Genomic DNA, 18,041 nt, shown 5'->3' with positions numbered 1-18,041 from the left:
GCCCTCTCCAAGCTTATCTTGTCCACAAGACCCACCTCCTGCTCTGTTGACCCTATTACCATTAAACTGCTAACCACGCAACTTCATTTCCTGGCTCTGCAACAGAAAACATTGGTTACAAACACCACTTTATCAATCGGCTTCTTGCCGCAGCTTCCTCAAAACTGTCACAAAAGCAGTGTCATTAATTTATTATGCTTCCTCTTTGATTTGTGTTAACTGCAAATCCTATTGGCTAACAATCTCACTTCATAAATCAATCACCCCTGTTGTGCCACCGCCAACTGAGGGAACACTTTATAAGGGCAATTCACAGTTAGTCTGGAATCGCAGCTGAGATCGGCGAACACGGTAAGTAGTCTTTGAATTTCGGCTTCACTAAAAAAATATTGCATATTTACATGGATCTTGTGCTCAAGGTCAGCTCACATGAAATAAAGTGTAAGTAGTATTAATGCTGAAGTGTGTTTTATATTAAGTTATTTTGAAAATAGCATCAATTTTATACTGTTAGGTCTACATCAGCTAAAATATTTAATCAGATAAAAAATGTTAATGGTTTCTGACAATGATACTAAAATGGGTGAAAAGAACTTTGAAAGCTGGAAGTTTGAAATGAAAATAGTGTTTGTTGGTTTTGTTTCAGAACAACTAAACATTCACCTTAAATGGAAGTTTAAAAAATGTCAGATTTAGCCTAGAAACGACCATTGCCGATATTAGCAGATGAACGCTTAACACGTTCATGGCATTTCTCTGTCCTTTGTTTATAAGGTAGCACTCTCACCCCTGGGTCTGCAGGTTCTGGGTTCAAGCCCCACTCCAGAACCCTGAGCATATAATCTAGGCTGATATTTCAGTGCGGTACTGAGGGAGTCCTGTATCCAGTGCACTGAGCCGTTTCTTGATATCACGTGGAATGAATCGAATTGGCTGAAAACTGGCTTCTGTGATGGTGGGGACCTCAGGAGGAGGCCAATATGGATCATCCACTCGGCACTTCTGGCTGAAGATGGTTGCAAACGCTTCAGCCTTGTCTTTTACACTCACGTGCTGGGCTCCACCATCATTGAGGATGGGGATACTCATGGAGCCTCCTCCCGCCGTTAGTTGTTTAATGGTCCACTACCATTCACGACTGGATGTGGCAGGACTGCAGAGCTTTGATCTGATCCATTGATTGTGGAATCACTTAGCCCTGTCTATAGCATTCTGCTTCCGCTTTTTAGCATGCATGTAATCCTGTGTTGCAGGCTCCCCAGGTTGGGACCGCATTTTTAGGAATGCCTGGTGCTGCTCCTGGCATGATGTTCTTGCCATGGAGGCAGTGCAGCGAAGATTCACCAGACTGATACCTGGGATGGCAGGAATGACATATGAAGAGAGATTGGGTCGATTAGGCTTATATTCGCTAGAGTTTAGAAGAATGAGAGGGGATCTCATTGAAACTTATAAAATTCTAACAGGACTAGACAGACTAGTTGCAGGAAGGCTGTTCCCGATGGCGGGGGAGTCCAGAACCAGGGGTCACAGTCTAAGGATAAGGGGTAAGCCATTTAGGACTGAGATGAGGAGGAATTTCTTCACCCAGAGAGTGGTGAAACTGTGGAATTCTCTACCACAGAAGACAGTTGAGGCCAATTCATTAAATATATTCAAGAAGGAGTTAGATATATTTCTTAAGGCTAAGGGGATCAAGGGATATGGGGAGAAAGCAGGGACAGGGTACTGGATTTGGATGATCAGCCATGATCGCATTGAATGACGGAGCAGGCTTGAAGGGCCGAATGGCCTACTCCTGCTCCTATGTTTCTATGTTTTTATGCTCTTCTACACTCCTTATTGAACCAGGGTTGGTCCCCTGGCTTGATAGTAATGGTAGAATGAGGGATATGCCGGGCCATGAGGCTACAGATTGTGGTGGGATACAATTCTGCAGCTGCTGATGGCCCACAGCACCTCATGGATGCCCAGTTTTAAGCTGCTAGATCTGTTCTGAATCTATCCCATTTAACACGGTGGTAATGCCACACAACACGATGGAGGGTGACCTCAGTGTGAAGACGGGACTTCGTCTCCACAATGGCTGTGCGGTGGTCACTGCTACCAATACTGTCATGGACAGATGCATCTGCGACAGGTAGATTGGTGAGGACGAGGTCAAGTAGGTTTTTCCCTCGTGTTAGTTCTCTCACCACCTGTCGCAGGCCCAGACTGGCAGCTATGCCCTTCAGGACTCGGCCAGCTCGGTCAGTAGTGGTGCTACCGAGCCACTCTTGGTGATGGACATTGAAGACCCCCACCCAGAGTAAATTCTGTGCCCTTGCTACTCTCATTGCTTCTTCCAAGTGGTGTTCAACATGGTGGAGTACTGATTCATCAGCTGAGGGAGGGGGTAGGTGGTAATCAGCAGGAGGTTTCCTTGCCCATGCTTGACCTGAAGCCATGAGACTTCATGGGGTCCGGAGTCAATGTTGAGGACTCCCAGGGCCACTCCTTCCCAACTGCATACTACTGTGTCACCACCCCGGTGGTTCTGTCCTGCCGGTGGGACCGGACATACCCAGGGATGGTGATGGAGGAGTTTGGGATATTGGTTGAAAAGTATGATTCTGTGAGTATGACTATATCAGGCTGTTGCTTGACTAGTCTGTGGGACAGCTCTCCCAATTTTGGCACAAGTCCCCAGATGTTGGTGAGGAGGACTTTGCAGGGTTGACTGGGCTGAGTGTGCCGTTGCTGTATCCGTAGTTGGTGCTGAAGTCAATGCCGGGTGGTCCGTCCGGTTTCATTCTTATTATTTTGTTTCGTAACGGTTTGTTACAACCGAGAGGCTTGCTAGGCCATTTCAGAGGGCAGTTAAGAGTCAACCACATTGCTGTGGGTCTGGAGTCACATATAGGCCGGACCAGGAAAGGACAGCAGATTTCCTTCCCTAAAGGACATTAGTGAACCAGATGGGTTTTTACGACAATCCGATAGTTTCATGGTTACCATTACTGATACTGGCTTTTTATCCCAGATTTATTTAATTAACCAGCTGCCGTGGTGGGATTTGAACTCACGTCTCTGGATCATTAGTCCAGGCCTCTGGATTACTAGCCCAGTGACATTACCACTACGCTACCATTCCTGTTATTTTAACTGCCCCTCTGCACAGTTTCTGCCAGGTGGGGGCATTTTAAATCATGGCCACCGCCTTTCGGATGAGATGTTAAACTGAGGTCCCGTCTGCCCTCTCAGGTGGACTTAAAAATCCCATAGCATATTTTGAAGAAGAGCAGCAGCATTCTCCTGGTGTTCTGGCCAGCATTTATCCCTCAACCAACACCATTAGAAAAACAGATTATCTGATCGTTATTTCATTGCTGCTTGTGGGGCTTTGCTGTGAACAAATTGGCTGCTGCATTTCCTACATTACAATAGTGACTACAGTTCAAAATTACTTCATTGACTGTAAACCAATTTCGGACGTCATGAGGTCAAGAAAGGCGCTATATAAATGCAAGTTATCTCTTTCTCATTTCAATGGAGGTATTAATCCATTTACATTAAATGGGTTAACACCTCCACTCATATAGCGGACAGAGGAATGCCACACAAACACATTGGGGCTGAAGATGCAGTCGTAGCACAGTGTTGCCAGGACTGCTGCACCTTGGGTGTTTGTGGGGCAAAAAGCTGACCTCATACGATAATGCGAGGTCAGCTAATTTAAACTATTTCTGATGGAGGGGCAAATAGGGAGCACTCACCTCATGCAGCAAACTGGTCCACATCTCCACCCATCAAACAGGGGATCGGGGTCTGTGCTGCTCCATCATTTACCTATAGATTCTGTTTAATGCCTTGACATTGGGTTGTTTATGACCTGCCACATTTTGTCCTTCCTGCCACATTCTGACCTCTCTCTGCCCTCCACATGCAGCCTTTGGAAAGTCTGTCAAATATGTAATAAAGTTACAGCCATCTACAGGTTGAAAATTTGTTCTCCCCCTCCACCTCCCCCCACCCCACATGCACCTTATATTTAAGTGGTAAACCCATTATTTTTTTCCAGCAACCTTAAAGGTTGTCAAGTCTTTTGCCATTATGTGGACTGCTCCATAATGTGACCCCAGTGCATTATATACTTTGAGTGCAGCTCTTTGCCCCACAAGCTGGTCAATTCTCAAACTGGAGGAGTCCCAGACGGTTATACTGACTCCACGGCCCGGAGTGTGCTAATCTCTGGCATCCAGCTTGCATCAAAACCACAAAATATTGGGTGTGACACACTTTAAGAAACAAACTTACCGTAATGCCTAAACAAACAAAATTGGCCTCACAAAATTATTGTGAAATAAATATTAAAAATTGAAATCCCCAAAATATGGAAAAAATAACAGCAACATTGCAGTAAAAATCTATTGTACACATTGAAAAAAATTTAATGTAAGCTTTTGCCACTCCCTCAGATCCCATTTCAAATGAGTGCTTAAAGAAAAAAAGAGCAAAAATAGCACATTAGCTGCATTGTGATGCTATATGATCTTTAAAATATTTTTGAATGAGAGCTGGGACTTTAATGAGACTTGTTCATGATTAGTTGGGTGTTTGAAAGTGCCGTTGTAAGTGACTTGGGAGAGAGTTTTTCAATCTGCGAATCAAGGTGGAAGTGGGGTTGGAAGGAGGGATGTGAGCACTAAGGGATACAAGGAAGTGATCAGGGACAGCCTTATCTGTGTTTGAGACAATGGGAATAGAGAGGCCACGTGAGATGGCAAGGTCGAAGAGGTGGTCGTGAATATAGGTAGGTGAGCTTATATAGAGGGAAAAGTTAAGACAGGACAGAAGGGCAGTGAAATCAGAGGAGAGAGGGCAAATTAAGTTAAGATGGAGATTTAAATCACCAAAGATGTGCAGAGGCTCAAGGAAGAAAGGAGGGAGGATATTTGGGAGAGAAACTGGGGGTGGGGCTTGGGGTGGTACTAGAGAGCAAGGATTTTAAAGGAGATGCGAGGGAGGTGGAACAAGGTGAGGTGCTCAAAGGAGGAGAAGGTACCAGAGGAATAGGGGGAGAGACCTTGGTGTGATCTGGTCATAAGGGCTACACCGACAGCTGTAGTTGGTGGTAGAAAGTATAGCCAGACGGGGAGACTTCAGTAAGAGGCAAGGGGCTAGATTTTCAGTTTAGGCAGTTTTGGGGCGCTAGCTTTAGCGCCCGCCCGAAGTTAGCGCCCGCCCCAAAGTAGCGCCCCGTTGCCGGGAATTCAGTGGCTTCGCCCTAAGAGGTTGGTGGAGCGCTAAAAGAGGCGTTCCACTACTCTCTTTAGGCGCTAAGCCGGCGGTCCAGAGGGATAGCGCCCAGGCGGGGCGCAGCACGGGTGCGGTCATTTTTGCACTGACAGCAGACCCCGTGGTGCCGACCAGCTCTTAAAGGGGGAAGGGACGAATTAGTCTGCTGCCACGCCCTGCACACTGCAGCCTTGCAAAGAGGCCTCAACACTACTGCTCAGCCCCAGGGAGTCATGGCAACGCCAGAGAAGGCCCGTCAGCGTGCCCTGCGCTTCTCAGAGGGTGATCTGGACATCATGCTCACAGCTCTGGAGGTGAGGCGCAAGATCTTGTTTCCAGACAGTAGGAGGAATCCAACCCACCACGACTACACCAAAGCCTGGAAGCAGATCGCCCAGAGGGTGACATTCACCGGCGAGGCCCCCAGGACCCACACACAATGCCGTAAGAAGTACAACGATCTGACCAGGATTGTGAGGGTGAGTAGCCTTTCCAGTCTCCTCCTCATTCTTGCATGTACACCTGACATGATGGGCAAAGGGACCTGAAAGTCCTTTTGGCCAGCCCTCAGCCAGCAGCATTGGGACAGTCATGAGCATCAAATGGCCATTCGGCACTCTACACTTTGGCCAAGCTATTCCACCATGGGAGGCAGTGCACACTACATCAGGGCTTCACTCTGTCCAAGCTATTCCACCATGGGAGGCAGTGCACACTACATCAGGGCTTCACTCTGTCCAAGCTATTCCACCATGGGAGGCAGTGCACACTACATCAGGGCTTCACTCTGTCCAAGCTATTCCACCATGGGAGGCAGTGCACACTACATCAGGGCTTCACTGCGCCCTTACAGCCCGTCCTTTCTCTTGCAGGCTAAAGTAGCGTTTAATCGCCAGGCCCGTGCCAGGGGTGGCCGCGCCAAGCTGCAGGAGCTCACTCGGCTGGAGGAGCGCGTGTGTGTGCTCATGGGAGCACGTGTGATTGTCCCCACAGCGTGCGGTGTATCCGACCCTCCACTGCCCGGCAATGGTAAGGACCTCGCCTTTTGGCCCTCTCGCGTCGCACTGGCCCATCCGAGCTACCTCCTTTGCCACTGTCCCACCAATGCGCTGAATCCCACCAGTCCTAACTCCCTCGCTGACGCCGTCTCCTCACTCTGAAGCTACTCTTGTGCATTCCTGCTTTCAGCTGGTGACGACCAGGACCCTGAGGCTGCCAGTGACAGCACCTCCAACCAGGAGGAGGAGGAGGAGCAAGCCGGACCTTCGGGGGAACAGTCACGTCCCGCAGGAGAGGAGGAAATGCTCGACACCTCCTCACTGGACGAGTGCCTGGAGGAACTGTCGCAGGGCAATGCAGCTTCTGGGACCAGTGGCGTCCAGCCACCCAGCAGCCGTGCGCGTGGCCCGCGGCCTTCCCCCCAAAGGGGGGAAGGATCAGAGGGGAGTGCTGCTGCTCGGCAAACTCGCCGTCACCAACGCGGCAAGGGTCCCCTAGTTCGGCCCCCTCCTCCCCAGCGGGAGAGTCGCGACTCCAGTCCGGACACCTTCACTTCGGAGGAGGTGCGGAAGCTCGATCAGATGGCCGACGACTCGGACCGGCGCCACACGGAGCTCATGAGCGTGGTGGGGCGCATGCCTGAGGCCATCGAGTCGCTGGCGACCAGTGTGCGCGAGTTCGGGGCAGCAACTGCCGCGACTGGCCGCATGCTAACTGATGCCGTCAAGACCCTGGCGGATGTGATGCGCGCGCACACCAGGACCAGAGGGCCACTCACTGCTGCCACACGCGCTGTCTCAGGCAGGCATCGCCAGGGCAGGCGCCGCGCTGGACCATCCCAGCAAGCCGGCCGTCGGCTGATTGCTGCGGATCCTGCAGTGCGGGCCCGGCCGAGTGCCACCGCGCCACAGCACCAGCCAGCGCATCCCAGACGCCAGCTGGCCCACATTGCACCATCCGTCGCCGCCATTCCCCCTCTGGGGCGTCAAGGGCAAGCGGCTGCAGCTGATGGTGGCCAGGCTCAGGCGCGCCACTCAGGAGACGGCCCCTCGAGGCCCAAACGCCGTGTAGGCCGCCCCCCAGTGGCATCTGGCGGAAGGGCATCTGAGCCTCAGGCGCCTTCCCCCAGCCTCGCAGCAGCCACTGGGCAGAGCTTGCGAAGGAGCAGCAGGCAGGGCAGGGGAGGCAAAATGCTGGCCAAGGTCTCGCCCTCGCGGGCCACTCAGTAGAGGGTGTGGCCAGCTTTCCTTTAATATGGCGGTGGCCATCTTTATTTTGCCCATGGTTGTGCTTTTGGAGGGCTTTTTTTTTGCGTTAGGCCGACGTTGAGGCCCGGTTTCAATAAAGGTGGAGTGGCTCCTCCCCAGTTTGTGGGAGTGAGTCGTTTGTTGGGCTTTTTGTGGGGCCCGTTTATTGTTTTTGGGGATTCATGTGGGAAGGGCTTTTCATTTTTGTTTAATAAAAAATTATCTTTATTCATGCAGTCTCCATGGTTGTTCTTCTTAGTGTTTGTTGGCTTCGCCGGCTGAGGGCTTGCGGAGCGGCTGCATTCATCTTCCCTCATGGCCCCTGGCCATTCCCTGACAGGGGGCTTAGAAGTACCGTGTAATAAGGTGGCGTCGTGCGGCCCTTGGCCCTGGTCGCTCCCTCCTGGGAACGTACTCCTGCTCCTCCTCCTCCTCCTCCTCCTCCTCCTCATGCTCCTCCTGCTCCTCCTCCTGAGGTGCTGGTCCAACGTCAGGTGGCAGTGCCTGAGTCCTGCGGATAGCCAGGTTGTGTAGCATGCAGCAAACCACCACAAATTGGGAGACCCGGTCCGGCGAATACTGGAGAGCTCCTCCGGAGCGATCAAGGCAGCGGAACCGCTGCTTGAGGACCCCAATAGTTAGCTCGATGATGTTGCGGGTGGTTTGATGGCTCTCGTTGTAGGCCTCTTCAGCAGCGGTCCTGGGCGCGCGGAGCGGGGTCATGAGCCAGGTGCACAAAGGATAGCCTTTGTCCCCGAGTAGCCATCCTCTTGGGGGAGGCTGTGCCTGGAACATGTCATGCACAGTACTCTGCCGCAGGATAAAGGCATCGTGGCTGCTGCCTGGGAAGCTGGCATTGACTGCCATGATGCGCTGCTTGTGGTCACAGACCAGCTGCACATTCAGAGAATGGTAGCCCTTCCTGTTGCGATACTGCTCGCCATGCTCCAGAGGGGCCCGCAAAGCCACATGCGTACAGTCAATGGCGCCCTGCACCAAGGGGAATTCCCCGAGTCTGGAAAATCCCAATGCGCGCTGATGCTGGCTCTCCAGGGCCATGGGGAAGGAGATGAATTGGCTTCTCCTTCTGAACAGTGCTTCGGTCACCTGGCGGATGCAGCGATGCGCGCCGTACTGGGAGATGTTTGCTATGTCCCCAGCAGCGTATTGGAAGGAGCCGGTGGCATAGAAGTTCAATGCCACTGTCACCTTCACTTCCACCGACAGAGACGTCCTGCACCTGAGCTTTGGCCGCAGATCTCGGCGAAGCAGGTGGCAGATCTCTGCAATCACCCCCTTCCGGAATCGGAGCCTTTTAACACATCGCGCGGCACTCATGTTTAGGTAGGAGCGCTGCTGGCGGTATAGCCTGACTGGGTAAGGCCTACGTGGCCGACGCCTGTAGCCCCCTCTGCCTCTAGCCAGGGCTGCCCCTCTCACAATACGTCTGCGAGCCCTACGGACATGGAGCTGCAGCTCCGCGTTGGCACCCCATGCAACCCCCATCAAATCCTGGCAAACACTCTAATTTCCAAATGGCCACTTGCAGCGCTGTTGCCTGAGTCCAAAAATACCTGGCTCTTGCTGCTTGAAACCAGTTAGCTATCCTCCTTGTTGTGTCTCCAGAAATGCGTTGCACAAGACTGTTTTCTGAAATAATGGATGGCCTTTATACTGGAGAGGACGTTCCCTTTAATTAGCGCCCCCCGGGGCCCGCGCTGGTTGTGTTGCGTTCCTTTTTCCAAACGCTCCGGCCGCCCGCCGCACAATGGGGCGGTCCGACTGAAGTTTGCAATCGGGGCGGCCAAAGGGCGTTGCACGAGGATGTGACGTCATTTTCTGCGCGCGCATCCGGGCGGGCGCTAAACTTTGCGCCGGCGCTAACGGGCAACTTAATTTGGGGCGGGGCGCAAACTGCGCTGCGCCCGGGCGCTACACGCATAGCGCCCGGAAATCACTTCTCTTAAGGCGCTAACTGCTGGCGCAAGCAACTGAAAATCTAGCCCTAGGTGTTGCTACCTGTGAGCCAAGTTTCAATCAAAGCCATAATATCAATGCTATCACCCACAATAAGGTTGTGGATGGCAAGGGTTGCTGCTTTTAAGGGGGCAGCAATGGATGCCTCAATGAGCCCTTCGAAGAATGCCATGAGGGGCAGAGAGGGTAGCTGTGGGCTTATCCAATGGGGATTCAAGCCTGGCATAGCAGCAAGAGTAGGAAGGCAAAGGAGTAGTAATGAGTTGGGGTAAGGAATATCAGGGGCAAAGTATCCAAGAGGGGAGAACTTAAAGGTGGCATGATGAGTGACAGGAAGAGGAATAAACACAAGAGAAGGGACCTAGAAGAGCCAAGAGAGAAAAAGGGGGGTAGAAGTAATGGACTTGTGTTTGAAGTGGAGCAAAAATGCGCACATGAATGGACACAGATGGAATTCAGGTTACACCGACATGGGGAAGATTAGGAGAGACATGTTCTGGTCATAAATAGAGGGCAGGGAGGATGACAAGAAAGAGTGCAAAGTTAATTTTTGAAGTCCCTGTGGTGGGAAGAAGTTTAATTATAAATAAAGTTGAGTCAGCTTGTAGCATCGATGAATCAATGTCCAGGCTCAGAGAGCATTGCGAAAATGGAGTGAATCCAAGAGCTGTTTGTGGGGCAGAATATCAGTGGGGCCACTGCTGCAGGTTATCCAGTGAAAAACATAGAAACATAGAAGATAGGAGCAGGAGTAGGCCGTTCGGCCCCTCAAGCCTGCTCCGCCATTCAATGAGATCATGGCTGATCATCCAAATTCAGTATCCTGTCCCTGCCTTCTCCCCATATCCCTTAATCCCTTCAGCCTTAAGAAATATATCTAACTCCTTCTTGAATATATTTAATGAATTGGCCTCCACCGCCTTCTGTGGTAGAGAATTCCACAGGTTCACCACTCTCTGGGTGAAGAAATTCCCTCTCACCTCTGTCGTAAATGGCTTACCCCTTATCCTTAGACTGTGACCCCTGGTTCTGGACTCCCCGGCCATCGGGAACATACTTCCTGCATCCAGTCTGTCCAGTCCTGTTAGAATTTTATAAGTTTCAATGAGATCCCCTCTCATTCTTCTAAACTCCAGCGAGTATAAGCCTAATCGACCCAATCTCTCCTCATACGTCATTCCTGCCATCCCAGGTATCAGTCTGGTGAATCTTCGCTGCACTCCCTCCATGGCAAGAACATCCTTCCTCAGATAAGGCGACCAAAACTGCACACAATGCTCAAGATGTGGTCTCACCAAGGCCCTGTACAACTGCAGCAAGACATCCTTATTCCTGTACTCAAACCCTCTTACTACGAAGGCCAACATACCATTTACCTTCTTAACTGCCTGCTACACCTGCATGCTTACCTTCAGCGACTGGTGCACAAGGACACCCAGGTCTCGTTGCGCTTCCCCTTCTCCCAATCTATTGCCATTCAGATAATAATCTGCCTTCCTGTTTTTCCCACCAAAGTGGATAACCTCACATTTATCCACGTTATATTGCATCTGCCATGCTTCTGCCCAATCACCCAACCTGTCCAAATCATCCTGGAGTTTCTCGGCATCCTCCTCACAGCACACACGCCCACCCAGCTTTGTGTCGTCTGCAAATTTGGAGATATTACATCTAGTTCCCTTGTCTAGATCATTAATATATATTGTGAATAGCTGGGGTCCAAGGACCGATCCCTGTGGTACCCCACTAATCACTGCCTGCCACTCGGAAAAAGACCCGTTTATTCCAACTCTTTGCTTTCTGTCTGCCAACCAGTTCTCTATCAAAGTCAATACCTTGCCCCCAATCCCATGTGCCTTATCTTTACACGCTAATCTCTTATGCGGGACCTTATCGAAAGCCTTCTGAAAGTCCAAATATACCACATCCACTGTTTCTCCCTTATCTATTTTACCAGTTACATCCTCAAAAAATTCCAGTAGATTAGTCAAGCACGATTTACCTTTTGTAAATCCATGTTGACTTTGTCCGATCCTGTCACTGTTTTCCAAGTGCTCTGCTATTACATCTTTTATAATGGGCTCTAGCATTTTCCCCACTACCGATGTCAGGCTTACCGGTCTGTAATTCCCTGTTTTCTCTCTACCACCTTTTTTGAATAGTGGGGTAACATTAGCTACCCTCCAATCCATTGGTACTGTTCCAGATTCCATCGAATGTTGGAAGATGATCAGCAATGCATCTATTATTTCTAGGGCCACTTCCCTAAGTACCCTAGGGTGTAGAATATCAGGCCCTGGGGATTTATCGGCCTTCAATCCCATCAATTTCCCTAACATCATTTCCCTACAAATACTGATTTCTTTCAGTTCCTCCCTCTCATTGGACCCTATGTTCCCTGACATCTCTGGGAGGTTACTTATGTCCTCCTTTGTGAAGACAGAACCAAAGTATGTATTTAATTGGTCTGCCATTTCTTTGTTCCCCATTATAAATTCCCCTGATTCTGACTGCAAGGAACCTAAGCTTGACTTCACCAATGTTTTTCTCTTCACATATCTATAAAAGCTTTTACAGTCAGTTTTTATGTTCCCTGAAAGCTTACTCAGATACTCAATTTTCCCCCTCTTAATTAATCCCTTTGTCCCCCTTTGCTAAATCCTAAACTGCTCCCAATCCTCAGGTTTACTGCTTTTTCTGACCAATTTATATGTCCTCTCCTTGGATCTTATGCTATCCCTAATTTCCCTTGTTAGCCACGGTTGAGTCACCTTTTTTGTTTTATTTTTATGCCAAACAGGGATGAACAAATTCTGTAGTTTGGATGGGGGGAGCCAAGGAAGAAGTGAAGAGTTGACCATGAGCCAGCAGAAGTTGATCAAGGAGGTGTGTAGTGGCATCAGTGTAGTGTGTAGTGTTAGCAGTGTACGCCAATGGATCCTGTATACTAGCAAAGAAGCGAGGAGCATTGGGAATGGAACCTAAGGGCCAAGAGCACTGAAGTCCAGGGAGTCAGGGGACAGTGAAATATAAATCCACGGAATCAGTGCGATTGAGGGAGCTGGTTCAAGGAACTGCTGTAGGGAAGTAAGAAGCAGACAAGACCGGGTGCAGCAGTAGGAGCTTGAGGCGCCAGTCCCACCCAATCCAGCGAAGGGTGATGGAGGAATTCTGAAAGGTGAATTGAGTCAGTAGTCATGGGAAGCAAGCAGAAAGCAGAAAATTAGGGAAGCAGAGATCAGCAAGAATCCAGAATAGGATGGATACCAGTTGGAACAGTTCAGAGCTAGCTCAGTGCGGAGTGAAAAACTCCCAGTGAAAGAGCCGAAAACTGAGCCTGCAGAAGCAGACTAGGTACTAGAATAGAAGCTGTCCAGCAGAGAATAATCTCACTGGTCGAAGCATTTAAATCTTTGCTTTAACACCCCAATGGTTCTACCACGACCTTGTTAATTCTTGTAATGTATATACCTTTAAGGGGGGAACTATCTTTTACAGCTCATGTATATTGAAGTACCGGCAGTGGCCACACCTGTATATAGCACTGAGTAGTGATCTGTACAGATCAGTTCCCGTGTGAGCCACGTTGAGTAAACACCTGTTGTACCGTTCTCCTGCAGTCTGTGTCTTATTATACACAGACACAACATTGGCGACAAGGCAAGTTCGAACCTACCTGCAACTCTGCATCACCTCCTGGGGATTCGTTCCTGGAGATCAGTGGATTGGAGGTCAAGGCCAGAGACTCGGGCATCGACCACGGGCAACCGCCTAGTCATCCAGCAGAGACTCGAGAATTGCGGGGGAGGCTGTCGAGAGCCAGGCTTGGCTTTCCAGTCAAGGTGGTCCAGCGAAACGGGCTGGCAACAGGTAGTGCGCAGACGCTTCCCGGACAGCGGCGGGCTAGAGCCCGACCGAGCGGCACAGCAAAGGGCCGAGCAGTGTCGACGGGGGAGAGAGAGAGAGGGCAGAGCGCACAGGGCGCAGCCGCTGTTCAGGGGCCGAGCAGCGTCGAAGAGAGGGAGAGAGAGATGCGCAGAAACCCGTGAGGCGCCGCCATTGCCATGAGAACCGCCGAGAGCAACGTTGGCAGCAGCGCAGGAGAAGCGCACGAAACCTACAGGGCGCCGCCATTGCCACGAGAACCACCGGGAGCGGTGTTGGCAGCAGCGGGGGAGGAAGGAAAGCACGGGAGACGCCATTTTAAGCCATTGGGAGATGCCATTTTAAACCACACCCAAAATGCCGAAGAGTGGCAGTATCACCGCATTTGACACTGAAGTTGAAGATTGGACTACATATGTCGAATGAATAGAGGTATACTGCAAGGCAAATGAGGTGTCAGATGACAAGAAAGTATCGGTATTGTTAAATTTAATGGGTGCAAAGACGTATGGTTTATTACGAAATCTAGTAACCCCAACGAAGCCAATGGAAAAGAGTTTTGAAGACATAGTAACGATACTACAGGAACATTTAAACCCCACACCGCTGCTGATAGCAGAAAGATTCAAGTTTCACAAACGGAACCAGCATAAGGATGAAAGCAATGCTGATTATTTAACAGAATTGCGCAAACTATCGAAACACTGCCAGTTTGGAGCGGGACTGGCAGATACCTGAAGGGACAAGTTTGTGTGTGGGCTTCAAAGTGAAGGAACCCAGAAACGGCTTTTATCTGAAAAGGACCTTAAGCTGGAAAAGGCTTTCAGCATTGTGGTCTCATATGAAGCAGCAGCACAGGGCGCTGCAGAGATGCAACAGAGACCGCAAGAATATGGCACAAACGAAATGTCATATAGAACAGAGAAGTGCTATCGCTGCGGCAGAACAACACACGACCAGAATGATTGCTGGTTCAAAGACAAAGTGTGCAGACAGTGTGGAAAAGTAGGACACATAGCACGAGTCTGCAGGTCGGGAAAGAAAACCAGCAATAAGAAACCTACCAAAGAAAAGTACAAGAAGGTACATAAGATGATGGAGAATAGTTCAGATGAACAAAAGAGTGATAACGACTCCGAAAGCAGGGAACTGAGTTGTCTGAAATTACATAATGTGATCACAATGGAGGATCACCGAACCATTTGGGTCACTCTCAAGATAGCAGGAGTCCAGGTAAAGATGGAATTGGACACAGGATCAGCCCTAACAGTCATAAACCGACAGGACTACGAGCGGCTATTCTCACACATACCCTTGAGAGACACAAAAATTATTTTGAAGACGTACACGGGGCAAAAAGTCTACCCCAAAGGAAAAATAAGGGTGACCGTTATATATAACGGTAAGGAAACACCAAAACTAGACCTGTATGTATTGCAAGATGGAGGACCACCATTACTGGGACGTGAATGGATCCGGAAAATACAACTGGATTGGCATTCCATACAGGCACTGACTGTGGCTGACAAAAAGGATGACGACGTCACACCTGGGCGACTGTCAAAGATCCTAACTGACGTGAAAGAAGTGTTCCAGCAAGGACTCGGAACACTAAAAGGCATGACAGCGATGATTAAAATTGAAAACGCAAGCCCAAAATTTTTTAAGGCCAGGTACCTTATGCAATCGGCCCAGCCATCGAAGCAGAGCTGGAGAGTCTGGAACGTTCAGGTGTACTGTCCAAGGTAGACTGGAGCGAGTGGGCTACACCCATTGTCCCTGTGATGAAAAAGTCGTTGAGCAGCACGCCTGGGGAACCAAGGAAGGTTCGCATCTGTGGGGACTTTAAGGTAACAGTGAACCCGGTCCTTCACACCGTACAATATCCACTTCCGCGGATTGAAGATATTTTCGCCTCGCTATCTGGAGGGAAATGCTTCACTAAGATTGACCTGGCCCAGGCGTATCTGCAAATGGAGGTAGAAGAAGCATCAAAGAAATACCTCACAATCAACACCCATAAAGGTCTCTACCAATACAACCGGCTGGTATTCGGGGTAGCATCAGCTCCGGCTATTTGGCAGAGGGCAATGGAACAAGTCCTGCAAGGGATCCCAGGGACCCAGTGTTATTTGGACGACATCCTGGTCACGGGCGAAAATGACAGTAATCACCTTGCCAACCTGGAGCAGGTGCTCACTAGATTGCAGAAATATGGGCTCTGAGCTAACCGCCCCAAATGCGAGTTTTTTAGAAAACAGATCTCGTATTGTGGCCACGTTATCGATAAAGAGGGGTTACATAAGTCCCCAGAGAAGATTGAGGCAGTAGTCAAGGCTCCAGCACCGGAAAATGTGTCACAACTGAGGTCGTTCCTCGGGCTGGTAAACTGCTACCATAAGGTCTTGCCAAATTTTCGACAATACAACACCCACTGAACATCTTACTGCAAACTGGGGTGCCATGGAAGTGGAGTGATGAATGTAGACGAGCTTTCCAGAAGAGCAAAACACTAATCACATCGAAAGAGGTATTGGCCCATTACAACCCGGCATTACCAATTCGGTTGGCATGTGATGCGTCACCCTACGGCATTGGAGCGGTGCTGTCGTACAAATTCTCGGATGGCTCAGAGAGGCCAATAGCCTTTGCGTCACGATCACTAACCTCAGCCGAGTGTAACTATGCCCAGATTGATAGGGAGGCCCTCAGCCTAGTGTGGGGAGTGAAAAAGTTCAATCACTATCTGCACGGGCAGAAATTCACCTTGCTGACTGATCACCAGCCTCTTGTCTCCATTTTTAATCCAAAGAAGGGCGTTCCGGTGATGACTGCGCAACGACTACAAAGATGGTCACTTTTTCTAGGGGCGCACCACTATGAGATTGAATATAAGGGCACGAAACAGCATGGAAATGCTGATGGGCTATCACGCCTGCCACTGCCTACTGCGGAGGAAGCACCAGCAGTGGATCCTGTCGAAATATTCCATTCGACTATAGTTGAATACCTACCGGTAACTAACGCTTGTATCGAAAAGGAAACCTGAAATGACCCGAAACTGTCTCGGGTATATGATTTGACGGTGAAGGGATGGCCAGCACATGGTGACTCACTGTTGCCAGCATTCTCGACAAGGAGAGAACAGCTGTCAGTGTGCCGGGGGACCTTGATGTGTGGATCCCGAGTGGTAATTCCACCCAAGTTAAGGGATAGAGTGCTCAATGAGCTTCATGAGGGTCATCTGGGAGGGGTAAAAATGAAAAGCCTAGCCAGGGCTTATGTGTGGTGGCCGGGAATCGATAAACAAATCGAGGACCTGACCAAGAGCTACTCAGGATGCCAGAAAGTCCAAAATGCACCACCACAGGCCCCTCTACACCCATGGGAGTGGCCCTCATCTCCATGGCAACGGGTGCATATTGATTTTGCTGGTCCATTCATGGACTCAATGTTTTTAATAGCCGTGGATGCGCACTCGAAATGGCCTGAGGTCATCAAAATGTCCTCCACCACCACGGAGAAAACTATTGCAGTCCTACGGACCATTTTTGCCAGGAATGGCTTGCCAAAACAGATTTGCTCCGACAACGGACCACAGTTTGTGTCCGAAGAGTTCCGGAGGTTCTTGAAAAAGAGTGGGGTAAGGCATTACACATCCGCCTCGTATCATCCAGCCACAAATGGATTGGCTGAGAGGTTCGTACAAACCTTTAAGAAGGCAATAAAGGCTATGTACAATGACAACATTCCGCTGCAGCACAAGGTGGACAATTTCCTGTTTGCCTACCGGAATGCGACACATGCAGTCACCAACCAGGCCCCAGCCATGATGTTCTTTAACCGAAGGTTAAGATCTCGCCTGGATTTGCTCAGACCAAACGTACGAAGAGATGTTGAGAGTAAGCAATTCCAGCACATCCATGAGAAGCCAACAAGGAGCTTCAATGTAGGGCAACCAGTTTTGGCCCGCGACTACCGAACAGAAAAATGGCAGCCAGGAACAATATGCACACGGCAGGGCTCACTAATGTACACAGTGGACATTGGGGAGAGCATCGTGAGACGCCATGCTGACCAGATCCTAGAGTCACAGGAACAAGTCAACCCCATGCCTCGCCCATACGTACCTGGTGATGAACCCAACGTACAGGTCGCATCTACTCCAGAAACAGTAGCATCGGAAGCTGATGAACCAACCGACGACAGGGGGCCAGAATCGCCTCCGCACCAAGAGCAAGACACTCGGGAAAGGCGCTATCCAGAAAGGATCAGGAAGCCTCCCCAAAGACTGAATATATAAATAGACTATTTTCAGCTAATGTTGCATGTTAAAAGTGTTAATTGTAATTCGTTTGATATTTAATTGTTAAATGAGTGTTATGGTACTGTTAATCTAAAAGGGGAGGAATTGTAATGTATATTCCTTTTAAGGGGGGAACTATCTTTTACAGCTCATGTATACTGCAGTACCGGCAGTGACCACACCTGTATATAGCACTGAGTAGTAATCTGTACAGATCAGTTCCCGTGTGAGCCACGTTGAGTAAACACCTGTTGTACCGGTCTCCTGCAGTCTGTGTCTTATTATACACAGACACAACAATTCTGTGTACCTCATTGTATCTCTCGTCAGGTTTTATCCATGGATGTCTG

At 49.7% G+C, this 18,041-nt stretch overlaps 1 protein-coding gene across 1 annotated transcript in view; it reads left to right on the top strand.

Annotated features, from left to right (window-relative positions):
• Positions 1 to 256: 256 nt before the first annotated feature.
• Positions 257 to 18,041, top strand: part of LOC147117487 (progranulin-like) — a 98,971-nt gene continuing 81,186 nt past the window's right edge. Inside the window, exon 1 of the mRNA XM_085988505.1 lies at positions 257 to 351. The gene's annotated coding sequence lies outside the window, so the exon portion shown is untranslated. The remainder of the gene's footprint in view (positions 352 to 18,041) is intronic.

The sequence above is a fragment of the Somniosus microcephalus genome, chromosome 5 (genome assembly GCF_052327205.1).
Source record: "Somniosus microcephalus isolate GS21.2 chromosome 5, FLI_Smic_1.0, whole genome shotgun sequence".
In the NCBI taxonomy this organism is placed as follows: domain Eukaryota; kingdom Metazoa; phylum Chordata; class Chondrichthyes; order Squaliformes; family Somniosidae; genus Somniosus; species Somniosus microcephalus.
Note: the sequence above shows the minus strand (reverse complement) of the source record. Positions and strands in the feature narration are given on the sequence as shown.